The 18,600-nt window shown below is 42.4% G+C and overlaps 1 long non-coding RNA gene across 1 annotated transcript; it reads left to right on the top strand.

The window, feature by feature from the left end:
* The first annotated feature begins 227 nt into the window (after positions 1–227).
* Positions 228–588, top strand: LOC115590187 (uncharacterized). The gene is made up of 3 exons (XR_003985707.1): positions 228–243; positions 346–419; positions 540–588. It is a non-coding gene; the product is annotated as an uncharacterized LOC115590187 (long non-coding RNA).
* Positions 589–18,600: the final 18,012 nt, after the last annotated feature.

The raw sequence follows: 18,600 nt of genomic DNA, 5'->3' as shown, positions 1-18,600 counted from the left end.
GACCTGACAGCTCTTCATTTCCTGTACTGTTGATTGTTGGGCTGGTTTGTGGAATCGTTCTTGTTATTCCTCTGCTAGTTTTGTTTTGCTACAGAGCGTCCAAGAGTAAGATGTTCTTCTTCTATTATTACATGTTCTTTAATTATTCAAATACACACACATACTCTGACCTTATGAGAGAGAACAGTAGTATAACAACCACCTAACGACAAGCGTCTCTTTCACAGATTCAGGCTTCCTCAGGTAGGTGCAACACTCTCTCATCTCATGTTGAACGTAACATCAACACATTTTTATGTTCCTATTTGTTGTTCTGTAATGTTCTGTATCTGATATGTGTTGTAGACCAGTCCAGTCTGAGAGCACCAACGCAGATCGTGTGGACTACGAGAATGATCATTACTCCGCTCTTCGCCATGGTAAGCAGTTACACTAATCTTTATTTGTTACATGAATGTATTTTAAGTTATCTAATACAATCTTGGTTTGTTTAATAAGTATTGTAAACTCACCTTGGCTTTATATTTATTTCTCTGTAGGTGATGTTTGTCTCTATGACACAATCAGAGGCCGTCAAGAAGCTGAACATGGTACAGTTTATAGCTTTTATTCACCATGGAGCTGTTAGAAATACTAGAATAAGACAATTTAGTTTACTGTAAATGGCTTATTGATGATCCTTGAGCATATTTAATTGTCTGAAATTACATTTCTTAGACTGAGTTACACATCTAACAACAAGTGTCTCTTTCACAGATTCAGGCTATGTCAGGTAGGTGCAACCCTCGCTCTTCATGCTGAACGTAACATCAACACATTTTTATGATCTTGTTTAAATGAACTGTATCTGATACGTGCAGTAGACCAGTCCAGTCTGAGAGTGCAGATCGTGTGGATTACGAGAATGATCATTATTCCGCTCTTCTCCACGGTAAGCAGTTAAACTAATATTATAAATCTAATCTTATATACTTATACAGTCGGGTTCAAAAATCTGAGACCATTGAAAATCTCTAATATTGTCATGTGAATCTGGAAATAATCAGAAAATGTTCAGCAAGTGTGAGTCTAAGCCTCAAATCAAATCCAGACTCAGGGTTTCTAAATGGTCAGTGCATGTAACAATAGAAACTGTGAAACACTTGACAGAAACTGGATCAGTTGTATCCAAAGACAGACACAAAGTGACCACACCATCAGAAGATCAATAAATAAGCTTCGCTCCCTGAATAGAATTTGACAAACATACACACAAGAATGCAATCAGATGAAGTGTGACAAAGGAAAGCTGTCTTGTAGTCGTCTCGAGGAGGATCAGCCATTCCTAAAACACTTCTTAGTTGGTAAACAAGACGAAAGACTGGAGGTGGGTTAAGAAGTACCAGAATTCTGCAAAGAATCAACTTTTAACTCAAACTGTTAAGCTGGTTTTATCATTTGCAAAATAGAATTGTTGGGTTGTCTCAGTCTTTTTGAGCCTATAAACACATTTTAAATGATCCAAAGAATCTGAGGTCTCACATGATTCATCAATTATTACAGTTAAAGGGATATTCCGGTGTAAGTTTAATCCATGTTTTAACACACTGTGACACCGAAGAGGACCCCTCCTCGAGAGATAAAGTTTGCAGACCGCTAGCTTACATAGTTTTAGCATCTTCAGAAACGGCCGCCCGACAACAATTCATTGCAGTAAATGGGTCCAAGTATAAAACTGGCATCACGAGTGCAGTAGAGTTCTACAGCTCAATGATGATCATTACTGCAGGACTCTACTGCACTCGGTAATCGACTCACAGGGCTTTCCCCACAACAAGGAAGGCTTTTTTCCAACAAATCCGGCAACAATATCACATTTTTGATGCCTCGAAATATGTGCTGGGACCCTATTTCTAATGTTGCTGAAGTTTGGTGCTGTTCTGAGCATTATTTGTGGCTTTTTGATGGCAGTTTTATACCCATTTACTGCAATGAACTGTTGTCGTCTCCTCCTTGAACCGGCACCTTATCGTGGTGGAGGGGTTTGAGCACCTGAATGATCCTAGGAGCTATGTTGTCCGGGGCTTAATGCCCCTTGTAGGGTCTCCCAAGGCAAACAGGTCCTAGGTGACGGGTCAGACTAAGATCGGTTCTAAAGCCCCTAATGAAGAAATTAACAATGAGGAAGTGTACGTCACCCGGATTGGCGTCACCGGGGCACCACTCTAGAGCCAGGCCTGGGGTTGGGGCTCGCAGGCGAGCGTCTGGGGCGCAGCCCGAACGAGCAACGTGGGCCCGCCCTCCAGTAGGTTCACCACCCGCAGGAGGGTTCAGAAGGGGCCGGTGCAGTGTGGTTTGGGTGGTAGTCGTGGGCCCCAGCTATCCAATCCTCGGGCGGTGACTCTAGCCATGGGGACATGGAATGTCACCTCACTGGGGGGGGGGGAGCCTGAGCTAGTGCTGGAGGCTGAGCGGTACCGGCTAGAGATAGTCGGGCTCACCTCCACGCACAGTCTGGGCTCTGAAACCCAACTCCTTGAGAGAGGCTGGACTCTCTTCTATTCTGGAGTTGCCCGCAGTGAGAGGCGGCAAGCTGGGGTGGGCTTGCTTATAGCTCCCCAGCTCAGCCGCCATGTGTCAGGGTTTACCCCAGTGAACGAGAGGGTTGCTTCCCTGCACCTTCGGGTCAGGGATAGGACTCTCTCTGTTGTCTCGGCTTATGGGCCGAACAGCAGTGCAGAGTACCTGGCCTTCTTGGAGTCCCTGGGAGGGGTACTGGAGAGTGCTCCAACCGGGGACTCCGTCGTTCTACTGGGGGACTTCAACGCTCACGTGGGCAGCGACGGTATTACCTGGAGGGGTGTGAGTGGGAGGAACGGCCTCCATGATCTGAACCCGAGTGGTGTTTTGTTACTTTCCTTCTGTGCTAGTCACAGTTTGTCCATAGCAAACACCATGTTCAAGCATAAGGGTATCCATATGTGCATGTGGCACCAGGACACCCGGCACCAGGCACCAGGCACCAGGCTCCAGGCACCAGGGGTAAGCAGTCCTTCACCAACACTGTTTACAGTGGAGGTGGGGTGCTGTTGACCTCGACTGGGGACATCGTTGGGCGGTGGAAGGAATACTTCGAGGATCTTCTCAATCCCACTGACACGCCTTCCATAGAGGAAGCAGAGGCTGGGGACTCAGAGGATCACACTCCTCAGCCTCCCTGGGAAAGTCTATTCCAGGGTACTGGAGAGGAGAGTTCAGCCAATAGTCAAACCTCGGATTCAGGAGGAACAATTCGGTTTTCATCCGGGCCGCGGAACACTGGACCAGCTCTATACCCTCCACAGGGTGCTCAAGGGTTCATGGGAGTTTGCCCAACCAGTCCACATGTGTTTTGTGGACTTAGAGAAAGCATTCGACCGTGTCCCTCGCTGCATTCTGTGGGAGGTGCTCCGGGAGTACGGGGTCGGAGGCCCTCTGTTAAGGGCTGTACTGTCCTTGTACAACCGGAGCAGGAGCTTGGTTCGCATTGCCGGCTGTAAGTCAGACCTGTCCCCAGTGCATGTTGGACTCCGGCAGGGCTGCCCTTTGTCACCACTTCTGTTCATCATGGACAGAATTTCTAGGCACAGCCACTGGCCGGAGGGGATCTGGTTCGGGAGCCACTTGATTTCATCTCTGCTTTTCGCGGATGATGTTTTCTTGTTGGCTCCTTTGAGCCAGGACCTCCAGCATGTCCTGGGGTGGTTTGCAGCCGAGTGTGAAGCAGCTGGGATGAGAATCAGCACCTCCAAATCCAAGGCCATGGTTCTCGACCAGAAAAAGGTGGCTTGCTCCCTCCAGGTTGGGGGAGAGTTCTTGCCTCAAGTCGAGGAGTTCAAGTATCTTGGGGTCTTGTTCACCAGTCAGGGATGGGTGCAGCGGCTGCAGTAATGCGGTCATTGTATCAGTCTGTCGTGGTGAAGAGAGAGCTGAGTCGAAAGGCGAAGCTCTCGATTTACCGGTCAATCTATGTTCCGACCCTCACCTATGGCCATGAACTTTGGGTCATGACCGAAAGAATAAGATCCCGGATACAAGCAGCTGAAATGAGTTTCCTCTGCAGGGTGGCAGGGCGCTCCCTTAGAGATAGGGTGCAGAGCTCTGTCACCCAGGAGGAGCTCGGAGTAGAGCCGCTGCTCCTCCAAATCGAGAGGAGCCAGCTGAGGTGGCTCGGGCATCTGTTTCGGATGCCCCCGGGACCCAGGACACGCTGGACACGACTATGTCACTCAGCTGGCCTGGGAACGCCTTGGGATCCTCCCGGGAGAGCTGGAGGAAGTGTCCGGGGAGAGGGAAGTCTGGGTGTCCCTGCTCAGGCAGCTGCCCCCGCGATGGATGGTATTGTTGTCATGTGGTCGTTTCTAAGGATGCTAAAAGTACGTAAGCTAGTGGTCTGCAAACTTTATATCTCGAGGGGGGGTCCTACTCAGTGTCACGGTGTGTAAGAACATGGAATAAATTTACACCGGAATATCCCTTTAAAGTGATTAAACTCACCTTGTCTTGATTTTCATTTCTCTGTAGGTGATGTTTGTCTCTATGACACAATCAAGGGCCGTCTAGAAGCTGAGCATGGTACAGTTTATACTTTTTATTCACCACAGAGCTGTTGGAAATACTAGAATACGACTATAAACTGTAAATGATTCACTGATCAATCCTTTAAGATTAATCCAAAATGTTACATATTCTTTGATTTATCGTAAAAACAGACAGAGGGAGCTCTTTATTGGGAGAGTGTTGGTGGGGGGGAGAGAGTGGATGGAGAGTGAAATGTGATCAAACATGTTGATCGTGACGTTGTCCTGAATCTTTTTGTTGACTTTCTGATTCTTTCAGCTCAATAAAGAATTCTGTATCAACTAAACCAACGGAGCAGACGACAACATGAAAAACTCCATCTGTACTTTGAGAGCTTCTCTGTGATCCCTGTGTGCAGCTGCGCTGAACAAATAACACACATCATTTTGTAAAGTGAATCTAACAGCAGCTCATTTAAAATAACTGTATCATATGGTTTTAATCTTCTGTTGTATTTGGTATGTATACAAGGTGATAGTGCAACTTTACGGTCAGCTGCTTTTGTAGCTTCTGATTAAAAAGAGTTTTTTATGTTAAAAACACACCCTGTTAACATGTTAGCTTCTTCCGTCATTTTACAATGCTTGATATTCTCTATATTTCATGTTTTTATATATATAAATGTATTTTTAAAAGGTGGTTGGCTATTTTCTACATCAATAAACTTGTTCCATCAATAAGCTGTCAGCAGTGTCCCTCATAAGTTTAGAGGGAACAAAAGGAATATAACTGAAGTTACTTTAGTTTGAGAAGTCTCTTCCTCTTTGTGTCACTGCTCACTCTTCATCATGTGAATTAGAGTCGAGCCCATTCAGACAAATGTTGTCCTGCATGTCAGTTATCTTCGTGTCTCAACATGATGCTTCATACTGTGGAACTGTTTTATATCTTATTTACATTTCTTTATGTTTTTTACCAAACTGGCACCTGAGGCAGTTTCAAAATAAAAGTCAGGAGACTAAATGAAACCATTTTAGGGGTTGTGAACATTGTTTGAAACATTTCAGATAATGTTAGCACAAAACTCAAAGTATATGAAAAAGGTCATTTTAGACATTTTAATGTAGGAATGTTACATATTATTATATACCTAAACGGAATGCAAAAAACACCCAATGTTTTCAAAAACTGTGCCAAGATCTTGGTAGTGAGCATGTACAGGTGTTGCATCATGCCGAGGTATGATGGCTTTCGAGGTGAAAGGTACTCTCCCATTTTTAGGAGCTACGAGGTGAAATTGCAGCCTTTCTTGCCCAGAACAATCCTCCTCTTGCAGACCTGTTTAGCAACAGTTTGTGAAAAGCAACAAAGAGAGTCAGCTGGTGGAGCTGTCATATGACCGCATGCTGAAAAAGAAATTCATGGAGGTAAGTCTCTGCCATTTCTGTTGCAGCACTGTGATGAGCGAGTATCCTTCCCTTGCCCCTCGAGCAGTAAAAATCCTCCAACCATTCAGCACTACCTGTCTCTGTGAGTGTGGCTTCTCAGCTCTGGTTCAGCTGAAGACAAAACTCAGAAACAGACTGGACATTGAGCATGACCTCAGAGTTGCTCTGTAGACTAACTCCAGACTTTGAGACTCTTCTCAGGACCAGAAATCACCTGCAGTTCTGCCATTAACTCCTCCAAATTAGGTCTATGATGTCAGTAAGGTTGAAGTTAGTGCTGCCAAATTTTCTCCAAAGCACAATGTTTTTCAGTATTTACCTACTGATAAAGTAATCAGAATAAAAATTCATTTCATATACTTGAATCTTTTTGAATTGCACTTTTTGTTTAATTTATTTTGAGTGTGTGGATAAAAACTGAAGAAACTGAAATTGTTCCATAGTGTTGGTTGTCATAGTTGCACTTATTTATTTGTTTTTGATTCATTTTTATTGCCTGAATAAGTGACTGAATAGTTAAATAGTACAGTTACTGAAGTGTTATGTTAAATACATTGGAGGAGTTGAGAACCACTGGTTTAAAAGATACTCAGAGCTGACTGAACATCATAACTTAACTTTATTGGACTCTCTGAATAAGGTAAGACTACTTAAACTTAGTAAACAGCAATAATGTGTGTAACGGCAATAATATTAAAGGCACTTGCATGTCAGAAGATGAGATGGAGGTGATGAACCGTGTGAACAGATTAAAGACGAGGGAACAGTTTGTTACTACTTTTCATCTCATTCTTGAAGTGTAACTGAAATAATTTGCTTTGCTGATTAACTTTGTTGAACACGAAGACAGAAGAGGCCTCCTTGTAACCAGTATCATCCGGTGCTTCTTTAGGTTGGTCCTCATGCTGAAGGCGTTAGGGCACTGGGGGCATTTGAAGGGTTTCTCTCCTGAGTGGGTGTACTGGTGCGTCACCAGAGACATCTGAACTCACTGATACGGTTTTTCACCCGTGTGGACACGCTTGTGCTGCTTGAGTTTGGCCCGGTGCTTGAAGCTTTTCTTACAGTGGCTGCAGCTGTGTGGTCTCTCTTTAGAGTGACTCAGCGTGTGTGTCTTCAGGTCTCCCCTCCTGGCACAAGTCTTGCCACAGTGGTGGCACTTATATGGTTTCTCCCCGGTGTGGATCAGCTGGTGTTCCTTCAGACTGCCAGGTCTCCCAAACTGCCACCCACACACCTCACAGCTGTACGCTTTCTCCCCCGTATGGGTGAGGAGGTGCTGTCGGAGGATGTGCAACACGTAGAATTTTTTAGCGCAGTGCTCGCAGGCATGACTTCTCTCTCGTGGAGCCTCTGCTGATTTTTCGGTTCCCTCCTGATTCTCCCTGTTCTCCGTGTGGATGCGAACATGCAGTCTTAAACCGTGTTTCGTCCGTAACGTCCAGCTACACTTGTTGCATGAATGAGTCTTCGGCTCTGTCGGTTTTGATCCAGAATCTTGTTGGCTCCTGCTGCAGTGATGCCGCTGGTGTCTGATGACGTTGCTTCTCCTCGCGAAGGATTTCCCGCAGTGCTCACAGTGGTGATTCTGGGTCTTGGTTTCACGTTCCAGCTGGTTCTTCTCTGTCTTGTTTTCATCTGTTGTGGAGCAGAGAAGACGACAGAAACACAGAGATACATGATTAATACAGTTCATATTTACAGCTTGTGTTCAAGATGAATCAATAACACTGAGCCAGGATGTTTGTTTCTTTATGAAGCTGGAGATGAGCGAAGGTAAGAGACAAAAATCAGAATCCATAATTCAAGAAAATTAATACCGATGCTTCTGTTGATCAGTTGATCAAAAGAAAATGGATCTCATCACTTCAGCACTTTACCTCCACCTGCAGACTCCGCTTCTTCCTCATCCCCAGCATCATATTGCTCTGGGCTGTTTTGTGATTGGTCAGCTTCCTCTGAGTTACCGAGCGCTGCTGTTTCGATGGAGTCGTATTGTTTGTAGTCATCTTCCCCTGTGTGACTCGGCTGCGTTTTGCGTCTCGGTCGACTGATGAGTCTGAAGGATAGACAGGTCGATTTATTTGGTTTATGACGCTGAGACTTCTGATGTCAACATAATTATGCCAACACTAGCCACACCTGTTTCTGGAGAGATTATCACGTCAGCCGCTCACCTTCTGACTCCAGTCTCTCAGCCGGTCTCATATCAGCTGGTCTCAGGTCTGCCGGTGTCTTCAGACAGTCCACCAGGTAGACCGACAGCCGTCTGAAGCCCAGCAGAGACAGACTGCTGGGGGACGCCATTGACTCTGCAGAATGTGAAGGATTAACAGTTTGAATATCAACACTTCCCACACAGCTCCCAGGACAGACTGCTAGCTGCATGCAGTGGCGGTTCTGCGGTCCGCTTTGGCCCCCCCTGAGCTGACTGAATAATAAAATTAAAACTAAATAAATTGATCAAGCTATTACGATTTTTACGGACTAGCGCCAAAAGCGGAACTAATGTGACTCAGTGTTCCACACGCACTAATTAGAGCGACGCACCCAAACACTGCGTTGCCAGGTACTAGATGAGGATGAGAGTAAGAATGACAGCAGCAACAAGTTTTGAAGAGAGCAGCTACGAATGTCTTGGTGCAAGAGGCAAAGGTAAGCAAAACGATTTCATCTCGTAAAGTGATTTGTTGCACGTAACCGTGTTACTGTTGGTCCTCACTCCGATAAGAAAATCAAGTTTGTAAATGTCTGGTCCGTTTAAATATCGAAGCCAACTCATCGAAGCAGAAGCAAATATCCATCAGTATTCTAGCTAGTTCTACACCATGTTGTGACGTCAACCACGTAACTTTATCAGTCTTGGCTGTTGCGTTTCTATAAATAATACATTTATTGAGTAAAGTAATCAACAGTATCTGCCCGTCTTAAGTCGGGAGGGATGGCCACTTGTGAAATGAGATGTTTACCTCCTAGTTGTGTTTCTTCTTCTAGTAGTTATCATGAAAAGAGGAAGGGACATTGCAGCCTTTTTTGCCCCAGTAAATAAGAAAGTGAGAGAAACTTATCAAGGTATTTAGAGAGCTGAGGAGCTGGTGGAGGTTGGAGAGAAAGCAGGTGATGAAAGTGAGGGCACTGACAGAGAGAGGGACATTCAGAGGGTGAGGAGGAAGAAAACCTACAGGGACAGAGAGAGGAACAACCAGAGGGACAGCAAGTGGAGTCATGTGGATCAAGTAATGATGTAATAATTTTTGATGGCCCTACCTCATTTTTCAATCGATGCACTCTTTATGCACTAAATAAACTTTTGTATGTAAAGCAAAATTAGCAAAATTAAAGTATTTCATGTTCAAATATCATTTGTTTACGTTTTTTAATGTGCCCATGATGCCGCTGCATCAGCTTTTTATTGTCACAGTCCATCGCTTCTTTTCACAATGCACATCAAGCTTTTTGTTTCGGCTCAACGCCTGCAGCCTGATAGCCACAAATACACAGGTTTCATATCAACACACGTCACGTTACAGATCGTTGTTAGCATTAAAACATGTCGACAACATGTCTTCACAACACTGTTCTCCTCACACCTCCTTCCACATCAACCAGGACCAGTTCTCCTCAAAGTATCTGCCAGAGACATAAAGCAGCAGCAGGTTTCATTTAGAGGTTAAAACACTCGCAGTGCATCAACGTGGAGAAAGTTTGAGCTCAGAATCTTTACAGAAGTAAAAAACGAGTCTTAAAAACTAAAACGTGTGACGACTTCTTCCACATTGAACAATTCAGCACAAGTCCTGTGACTGAACTGAACATCACAGATCCTTTCAGGAGAACCAGCCCAGGTTGATTTCAAACTCCTAATTTGTCTACTGAACTTCATTAAAAATAAATGAAAATTGTTCCTGTCTAACATGAGGCATGATGGGAAATGACCACACACACATTCACACTGCATCTCATTAAAAACACACACAAAGGGTTACAAACTGCAGCCAACACGAGTCACATCACTGAAATTCACTCCGATCTTTTCTGGACGGAGGAACCAGGTGGATTGGGTCTGAAATTAAAGGAGCAGTTCACACAAAACATGTAAACCCAGTAGCAAGTGAGACATGAGCCCCAAACTGTACAGGAAGTTTTATTTTGATTATCTGACCAGATGCACTCTGCTGTTCCTGGGTGTGACCTCCTGCCCTGCACATTCCGCTCTGTTCAGCTCGACCTGACAGCACTCCGTCTCCGTCGTGGGTGGGGAACCTTTTTCCTGTCGAGGGCCATGAACATTTTTTAAAGGTAAGCAGCTCTCAGCATAGTTTTATGATCTTTTTAACTTAACTACATTAACATAAATATCATGATCATTAATTAATGTTTTAGCCAAGTTTAATTTTATCCACCTCAGTGTATCTTATTTTTTTAATCCAATTATTGTTTAAATAATCTGTTCCTGTTGGTTTTATATTCACTGATGTTTAGCAGTTTAAGCAGTAGATAACCTTATAATGTACCTCAAGTCATTTCAGAGCATTCTGATGTGAAATAAACAAATTCAGCCCTCTAAAATCTCATATCAGCTTTACATCACTGGAAAATGACAGGTCTGAGTTGTATTCCCTCAAAACTCAGTGTGCTATTAAAAGAAAACTTGGTTTCCACTCAACAGTTTCACCTCAGATTGCCAGTAGATAACTTTATAATGTGCCTCAAATCATTTCAGAGCATTCTGATGTGATATTATAAAATTACAGCCATGTGAAAAGTCCAACATTCGCTTCTTGTTAATTTTACTGCTCTTCTGAGTCTGCGATTTCCCCTCTGGGACAAATAAAGTGGTCTGAATTGAATAGAGGTGGCTGTATTAACTTAATTTATTTAAAACCAGATTCGATGTTTGCACACACAGGATCATGGCAAACAAAGGGGACATAAAACAAAACGTTACAACGTGTACCGTCAATGCAGAAATGTTAGCATCGCATATTGAGGATGCAGCTGATACAAAGTTTCCCAGCCACACTGGAGGACTTCAACATCATCCGCTTCATTAGAGCTTTTAATTTGTGAATGGTAGGTCACTATCAAGGCCGAGATACGCGATGGTGAGGACTCAAAAGCTCGACCGACACAGAGAAGCAAGGCAAACAACAGTGTTTACTGGAGGCAGGGTTTGGTACACGGGAGGTCAGGCAGCGGAGCAAACTGATCCAGCAGGGGTCAGGCAGAGGCCAAGGCCAGGAAACTCACGAGAAGTACTCAAAACCAGGAATGTTAAAAATTGCAAGGAAACAGAAGCCTGGGACGCAAACTGATTACAAAGACGAAAGATGAACTGGCAACGGACACAGAAACACAAGGACAAGGTCATCCCCAATAAACCTTTTTGTTATTTAAAAAGAAAAAATACTTTATTGAATCAGATTTTAATAATCATAATCATATTAAACTCCTACTAAAAATAATGCTAAATGTGTATTTGAAGCACAATTTATACATAAAATATTAAGTAAATGACGATCAACCCACCAGTGATTGTCTGTCTTTGGCTCCTGATTCAGATTTTCAGCTTGAATTAATATGAAATACTTATGTGTAATTTTCAGTAATAAAAAAGCCCATTTTGTGTTTGTCTCTATGTTCTGATCAACTCTGTTACGTCTGTTATAAAACTGCCTTCAAATTAAAAGCATGTGACCTGCTCCCAGTGATGTCACTTCCTCTGCTGGAATCAGGGAAAGCAGTCTCTCATTATTTTGTGTAAAATGTTCATGATGCACTAACAGTAGGTTAATTATTTGTCAAACCTGTTGCTGTGGTGTAGCAGTGAATCTCTTAAAAAACGAAGATGTGAAAATCCCTAAAATTCTGTTTTTAGACATGATATCTCCTCGCTGGTTTGACATGAGCACATGGAGTTAAGGCACAAAATGGTGGAAAACATTCACTCTGTTAATGGTTTAAAGAACTGAACTATAACAGAGTTGACGATGAGTAACCGAGCTAAATGTTCTCAATCACATTCAAGCATTTTGCATTATTTTACATGTATTATGGATTTTGGGTCATTTTACTGTAAAGGTACATTTATGGTGAAACATATCAGATTAAAGGAATATTCCGGTGTAAATTCTAATCCATGGTCTAAATCACTGTGAAATTGTGTTAGACTCCCTCTCGAGAGATCAAGTTAGCAGACCGCTAATTTACAGAGTTTTATCAACCTCAGAAATGACCGCACGACAGCAATACACTGCAGTAAATGGATCCAAATATAAACCGCCACCAAAAAGCTACAAGAAATGCTCAGAACAGCACCAAACTTCAGCAACAGTACAAATAGGGTCTCAGCACATAGTCTGGGGCATCTAACCTCCGCTAGCTTAGCTGGATTTCTATTGTGAAGCTAAAAACAGATTTCAACTCTCCTCCATCAGCTTCCAGGTCGGGGAAGTCCCAACATGACGATTACCGAGTGCAGTTAGAAATGCTCAATTCCGTTCTTTTCCCTGTCCGCTCTCGATAATAACTGTTATAAACTGGCAGGTAAGACACATATGAACTTTGATTGCTTTTCCATTGTTACGACCAGGGCCTAGGGGAAACCCTGGCGTAACAAGAAAATGAGACTCCCCTCTTCCTGTTCCCCAAACACCACCAGCAGCGAACGTTTTTAACAAAGTTTTTATTCAAACATAGTTGTTCCACAATCACACAAATGCTGGTAGTCTGGAACAGCAGAGGAGAGCCCACAGGAACTGGAGAGGAGCCGGCCTTTAAACCCATGGCTCCAGGAAAGCAGCCAATCAGCTCCATGGGGCAACCTACAACCAGACACACCTGCAACCAATCTCACACACACACACACACTCATACTCACAGGTAAAAGAGGGATATTAAAAACAGACAAATAGACACATGACCTCAAGAGTCATAATCATACATTTTCATCCATGAGCCTCGGAACTCTACTGCACTCCGTAATCGACTCGTCGGGACTTCCCGTCAACAGGAAGCTGCTGCAGAAGAGAGGTAAATTTAGTCAGCTTTTCAGTAGAAATCCAGCTAAGCTAGCGGAGGTTAGATGCCCCGGACTATGTGCTGAGACCCTATTTGTACTGTTGCTGAAGTTTGGTGCTGTTCTGAGCATTATTTGTGGCTTTTTGGTGGCGGTTTATATTTGGATCCATTTACTGCAGTGTATTGTTGTCGTGCGGTCGTTTCTGAGGTTGACAAAACTCCGTAAATTAGCGGTCTGCTAACTTGATCTCTCGAGAGGGAGTCTAACACAGTTTCATGATGTGTTAGACCATGGATTAAATTTACACCGGAATATCCCTTTAAGGAAACTGGATAATTTCTGTTTCAGGTGAAGTTTTCAACAGCAAGGAACAGAGAGGAAACGACAATACAGGTGACGGCGAGATGCCGACGCTGTAAGGAAGACAGGAATAGATGCACAGTGGCTGATCAGAACCAAAGGGAGAAAAGGTGAAGCAGGTATAAAGAGGAACCAGACCCTGAACCAGAGCCTGAACCAGGGCCTGAACCAGAGACATCCAGGTTAGATTGGTGCAGGTTTATGAGTTTATAAAGGTGAACTACACAGTTTGTCACAGGTAGACTGAGAAAAGTTCTTTGGTTGTTGTGTCTTAAAGGTGCCCTCCATAATTTGTGCATGTTTTTTGCACATTTTAATTCAAAGTTTTGTATAGTTACAGTTTGGTTCTATTGTCCTGTGATCCTGACCAGGTGATGTTCTCTTTTTGTTCTACCCACTGGAACTCAAAATAAAAGCCTGTTCTGCTGTAAAGATGGAATATTAAAGCTTAATGTAAATCTGAAACTCATGTCAGCTCTTGCAAACTGTTATTAGACATACTGTTTCAAGAACTCTCTCTTTGTGAAAAAATGTGCATAGTTCACCTTTAATTATAATAAAACCCATTCCTTGAAAACATATAACTTCGTGTTAAGAACTGAGGAGTGAGCCTTAAGTTAGCTGAGGAGATGTTGTGGTATCTGTTTGATGGCGTCCTCAGAGTTATCATACAACCAACCTCAGTGACGACACGTCATGCAGGAAAAGACGTCTGGGCAGAAATTGTTAATGACTGCGTTGACATACGCAGGCATGAGGGAGTCAGTGTGGTGAGGTCGTCAGTGGCTGTTGGACTGGTAAGTGTTCTGGTCTTTGGTCCGGGCAAGTTGGGTTTTATTCCCAGCTATCAGTCAGAAACATGTTGAAAATTGTTTTACTTTCCAGATCAGTAATACATGAGACACGTGCAGTTATCATTCAAGTCCAGGACATTCTGTAATCAGTGTATTTTTACATGTAATAAAACAGTTGTTATTACATTTAGAAATGGTTTTAAAAGTTGTTATTGGTCTTTTAACTTTGGGTAGTCAACTCTATTTGTTTGGGGTTTTTGCTTTTAAAATGATCATTAGTTGTAAATTGATCTGAAGCTGTGTCATAACTAACATTCCTACCACATGACCTTTCGGTGCATTTAATACATTTTTAATGTCTTGGCAACTTTTCAGTTAAATGTGTTGATATTTGTACTCCACAACAAAAAGTCTCAGTTTTATTAGACTAAATGTTGAATTAATGGATGTAGAGACAAAAGGTATCTTAGGGAAGGTGGGGTTTTGAACTGTAGTACATTTGTCTCTGTCAGAGTTGACAGATTTTTCAGTTTCTAAATCATTTATCAGATTAAATATTTCAAGATCAGCAAATACTGAACATCATCTGAACTGACTTTAAAGTTAAAGTCCTATAAGATTACAAGAAGTTTCATGAAAAAAATCAATCCTATTTCTAGTTTTCTTCTATTCTTGAAAAGTATCCTCAACTCTTGAAGGGCCCATTCACACACAGAGTAAACAGGTGAAGGTAATCAGGGAGGAGGACGAAACCACACGAGCAGGAGAGGGAAGTCTAAAACGAGACCTTAACTCTCGTCCCTGTTGCGTCACATTCGAGCGATACTAAAATTTAAAAAATGTGATGCTAACATAGTATTTGGCCGTAGCTCTCCCAATGAGTTTGACCCAATAACAAAATTACAGCAAATCTTAAAAGGGCAGCTTTCCTGGTAATTATGCTTTTACATCAAGGTCTGACTCGGGTACATTCACAAAAAAATCCTAGGTTGCATTTTGGCGAGAGTTTCACTTTAAGAGAGAGAGTGGCGCAACCTCCGTTCACTGCAATGGCTCAGTTTTTCACAGCAATGGCGGAGCATGAAGGAATAAAAAACTATTCCAGATATCCAGAATGTAATTTTGAACATCCAAAAATTGATTTGACTAGTAGAAATGTCACTATGGATATCCACTATATATACAGATGTCCACAATTGAATTTGTACTAGTCATAATACGAATTGTGGATATCTGTAATGACATTTTTACCAGTCACAATGTATATTTGGTTATTTAAAATTAAACAGTTATTCATTTTAGATATCTGAAATGAAAATTATGACTAGTAACAAGATTGGATTGAAGATATCTGAAATGGCAGTTTTTCCTAGTAAGAATTCAATTGCAGATATCCAGAATGTAATTGTGGATATCTGAAATTGAAATCCCAATACACATGAATGGCAAAAGTGACGTCATTTGTCCTTGGAAGAATGTTATTGTGGATATCTTAAATGTTCTCTTTGACTAGGAAGAATTGAATTACAGATATCTACAATACATATACAGTCTAGCTATTAAATGTAAAAACGGCCACTTATACTTTTTAAGGATTTAAGATATCTTAAATTCAGTTTTGACTAGTACAATCAAAGTTGTAGATATTTTAAAATAACATTTCTACTAGTAAGAACTTTATTGCGGATATCTTTAATTACCATTCTGACAAGTAAGAATACAATTTTGACTAGGAGAAATGCTATTATGGCCATCTAAAATGCAATTGTGGTTCGATTAAATGTTAAAACGGCTTGCCATAAAAGTCGCTAAAAGTCGCCAGATGACGTCATACGCTCATTTATATATTGATTACATACCAATTTGCATTTGCACTTACTGGTTGTGTCTCATGCATTGAGGGGGAGATCATTTTAAGCCATCTATACAAAAGGTTTATAGAGAAATCTTTACCAAATTATCACAAACTCACTGCAGAGACGAGCATATTTGAAGTGAAAACAGTTCAGGGAGGGAGAAGATCAACCAACTATGTGCATTTTTACAAGATAGAGGAACATCCCAATCTGGAGAGAAAGTGAGAGAACATCTAGACTCAGCATCTTATCACTGGTAAAGTACCAGTGGAACTGCGAAAGACTAATAATCCAGAGAACTAACAGATCAAAACAGAGTAGACGGCAGCTATCCGGTCTCAAATCCTCAGAGCGAGCAGCCGCGGCATCCGCTCCCAACCCCTGTGGGTCTGAAAAGTCGCTAACTCTAGCGAGAAAGTCACCAAGCTGGCAAGTCAACGTCATCACTGACCAATCAGAGATTCACAGACTTCTCCCACGAAAACATATATCGTCATTCTGCGCTGTTTCTGACTGATGGAGGTATGTAGTTGAGGCTCTGGGATCAAAAAGTTGTGTTTTTGAGTTTTAAAGCAAATGTAGTGAATGAATGTTGATGTAACACTGTTCTGAGATGTGTTTATGCTGTTTTCTATCGTGTAGCTCGATGGTGAGAGCCGTTTTGAGCGAGAGACAGAAAGTTAGTTTGCTGTACTTCTCCCCGTGTGTGCGCGCGCGCCAGTGAATGTGGATGTGTGTGTTGTGTGCACGGACTCTCCGTGTAATGGCCTACATGTTCAATGGATTTCATTTTGTATTTTTTGTGTTAGGTATATTGTGGAGAGGATGACTGTTTCACTCACATCCACATTGTTTCATGTCACCATCATGCAGGAATAAAGTGACAGTAACCACCCCTGCGTCCCATGTTATTGCGTCCCATGTTATAGGCTACAATTAAGTTAACCATCAGAGTGTTGAAGAGAAACATTAGTGTGACATCACAGAGTTAAACAGCTCTCACAGATCTACCCTGACTCCAGCGGGTTTTCTGTTAGCTGATTGTACATGATGTTCCCACAGCACCGAGCAGACAGGAAGTCAAGCGCTAAAATAACAAACAGCATCCGCTTACCTTTCAAAATAAAACATTCAGTGTTGACAACAGCACACAAATCTCACAAAAGAGACAAACACACGCCCTTCTGCTGATCCCTCGACTGGAAACGCTTCATGTTGTTGTTTTTAGTAACACAGACCTGCGGTCGTGAGTGATCATGTGATTATCGTGGGAACTCCTCTACCTCCTGAGCCAGCTGTCTACCGTACTGCGCCGTGGCGGACTCAAACCGGTGGGGATTGCCGGCGGACGGTGGAGCAAAACCGGATCAGAGCTGCAACGCAGGACATGGATCCAGTGGAAATTTGCCATCAGCGCCGTCAGGCCGACAACACTCGCTCTGTCTGCCTTCATGCAGAAACACTGACACTGCTGATGTTGGACTTTGTTCTGAAGTCAGAGGATTTTCTGAATCGATATGGAATTGGAAAAAAATGTATTGATGAATCGATATTTTCACCCACCTGTGTGTCAGAGTCTGAGGTAGTGCTGCTGTCCTCATGTGTTTTTGCCTCCATGCTCCAGATGAGCTGTATGTGTGAGGCCACTAATTCTTGTGTGCTACACATGTGAAAGGTCAAGTCCACTGTTCAGAGGTCATGTGGAGATTACATATATCTGTGAATATGCTTTGTATTGTAAGCTGATGTCATTAGATGGTATTTATGTGACGTTCATATATATAGACCAAGTAACGATTCCTCTGTTAGATTTCTGTGTTTGTGCAGCGAAAAAAAAAAAAGGCTTAATTGCCCCTCTGAATATTTAACAGCCCTTCAGTCACTTCATCCTACCACCAGGCCTGACCTCACACCTCTAGGATCAAACTGTTGGACACACAAGTCAAATGTGGACGTCCCTCTGGAGTGTTTAACATGATAAGATAAGATGAGCTGATGGACCTCAGTGGTGATTTAGATCTATCAGAGTGGTTCAGCTGTTAATTGAAGGACTGATTAAATAAGCATTGTATTATAATTGCAGTATTCAATAAACAGCATCCAATTATAAATCATAACTATGAATATTATATATATTATTTTTATTATCATGCACATTCTCCTAAAGCACAGGTTACCATTAAGCCTTATTATGAAAGCTGTATGCTCCCCCTGCTGGAGCCTGCTGGTAACTACTACTGTTGATGTTAAATTGGCATTTTGATCATAAAACATGAGAAAACACAAACGCACTCTACTCTAACTGCTTCAAATGACACTCTGCTCTCACATTTCTAAGAAATGTAACCTCTCTTTTCTCACTGCTGCATTTTAACTAATACAATGTAGGAAGTTGGATCAGAACCAGAGTGACAGTGTCGGTGCTGGATGTGAAGATGGGTCACGCTCTGCTCGGTGTGCTCGGGTTTTTCTGTGAGTACATATGTGACTTTCTATGTGATTGTCAGTATTTATGCAGTGTAGTAGTTGTGTAGACATGACCTTTGTTGCTGATTGTCTTGGTTCAGATTGGAGGATTATGA

Source organism: Sparus aurata, chromosome 10 (genome assembly GCF_900880675.1).
Source record: "Sparus aurata chromosome 10, fSpaAur1.1, whole genome shotgun sequence".
In the NCBI taxonomy this organism is placed as follows: domain Eukaryota; kingdom Metazoa; phylum Chordata; class Actinopteri; order Spariformes; family Sparidae; genus Sparus; species Sparus aurata.
Note: the sequence above shows the minus strand (reverse complement) of the source record. Positions and strands in the feature narration are given on the sequence as shown.